A 2,022-nucleotide genomic window follows, 5' to 3' on the forward strand; every position below is an offset into this window, starting at 1 on the left:
GTGGGCTCGGGAGCCAGTGTGGCTTCGGGGCCGAGGACGGCCACCACCGCCGCCCGGCTCTGTTTGCACACGGACACGCTGGGGAAACCGAAAGCAAGCTGCCTGCTGTCACGGGGCCGCCGGCTGCTGCAGCTCTGCCCTCGGCCTCCTCCCTCCACGTTCACCCCTTACGGCCCCTGCAGCCCTGTGAAGGGCGGGCGCCCCGCAGAAGCCCCGGAACCCCGCAAATGCATGTGCCCCCCAAGCCACCTCGGGCTTTGGGACGTGGTCCTCAGCTCTCGCCGCAAACCCCAGCTCCATCCTCCCTAAGGGGTGTCACTGTGCGCAAGTTAAAATCACTGGGAGAAAAAAAATGCGTGGTCTCCAACGGCAGTGGGTGGAGGGCTCGCTCTGCAGGGAAGCGGGGCTCGCGCTGGGGTCTGCGTGAGCCGGCGACGCCGGCAGCACCGAGGCCGCTGACGGGAACGGCACTCGCCATGATCGGCAACAAGGTATCTCCAGGGGAGGCGTCTACACAGTGTGAACTGATCTGAACCCACTTGCTGAACCAAGCTGAACCTCGGTTACTGTCACCATGAACCCTGCACAGCCGTTCCCTGGAGGCCACTAAGCATCGAACTTGGCTGCGTTTGTCCCAGATGCACAGAGCTCTGTGCAGGCCAGGGACAGTCATGCTGCCTGCTGGCAGCCAGCAGAGAGCCGACCGAGGCCAAGCCGTGTGGCCGCCCGTGCGAGGCTCAGGGCTTGGAGGACAGTCTGCTTTCCGTGGCCCTGTCCCTATGTACCCTGCAGCTTCTCCCGTCCTGTGGGACACACACGGGCTCGGTGAAGGGAGCGCCCGGCATGCACCTGCTGTGTGACACGGACCGGGAAAGCAAGCGTGTCCCCCCAGTGGGGCCCTCAGCAGCCCAGTGACAGCCTCGAAGCTGGCGGAGAAGGCTCAGGGCGGAGGCGGCCACAGGCATGGGGTACCCCACGGGGACGCACGCTTGTCCCCGGCTACCCCCGCAGGGCTCCCGCTGGAAGCGGCACCCGCCAGTGGCTCACCCTCGCTGAAGAGGATGCCCCAGCCCCCCACGGCAGGTACAGTGTCCCTGGCAGCCCACAGCCACCCCCCGGCCCCCTGTCACCCACCGGTTCTGATCGAAGCCGGGCAGACGTCAGAACAGCCAAACCAGGCCATCAGCCCTCCTTGGCGTCAGGGGACACAAAGCACATGCCAGAGACACTCTCGCTTTTAAAAGTTCAATTTTTTTTTTCCATTTATTATATTTTTTTTTTTTCCAAAAGTGACTGAACCATCATTGCAACGCCATTGTGGAGAATTCACACACTGTCCAAAAAAGAAAAAAGAAACAAAGAAAAAAGAAAGAAAATGAAACAAAATGAAAATTAAAAACGGGAAACCCAAGCGTGAGGACTTGTCACAGATGTCATTTGATTCAAAACGCGGTGTTTGTCCCATCCCCCCACCTGCTGAGAGAAATGGGGACCGACGGGGGGTGAAACACGGGAGGGGACACGTAAGGAAGGGGACAGGAGCAGTCAGAGGTGCTTGAGCACCTGGAGGGGTGCCCACCACGCAGCAGCAATGCACGCGCGCACACGCACACGCACACACACGCATGCACACGCATGCATATACACACGCGCACAGACGCATGCACACACACGCACACACGCATGCATACGCACACGCACACACACGCATGCACACGCGCCCACACACACGCACACACACGCACCCACACGCATGCACACGCATGCATACACACACACGCACAGACGCATGCACACACGCACACACACGCACACACACACATGCATACGCACACGCGCACACACCGAGCGGGCCTCTCCGACACTATTTCCAGCCGTGCCCGGGGCCCGGCTGTAGCGGCCGCTCTCCACGGGGAAGGTGAGAATGTTTTTTAACACTTGGATACAAATATTTGTAAGTTTATTTATGTCTCTGTTTTACAAGGTGCACATTCATACGCCACGGGCTGACAAAATACACTT

The sequence above is a fragment of the Pteropus alecto genome, unplaced genomic scaffold (genome assembly GCF_000325575.1).
Source record: "Pteropus alecto unplaced genomic scaffold, ASM32557v1 scaffold96, whole genome shotgun sequence".
Taxonomy (NCBI): domain Eukaryota; kingdom Metazoa; phylum Chordata; class Mammalia; order Chiroptera; family Pteropodidae; genus Pteropus; species Pteropus alecto.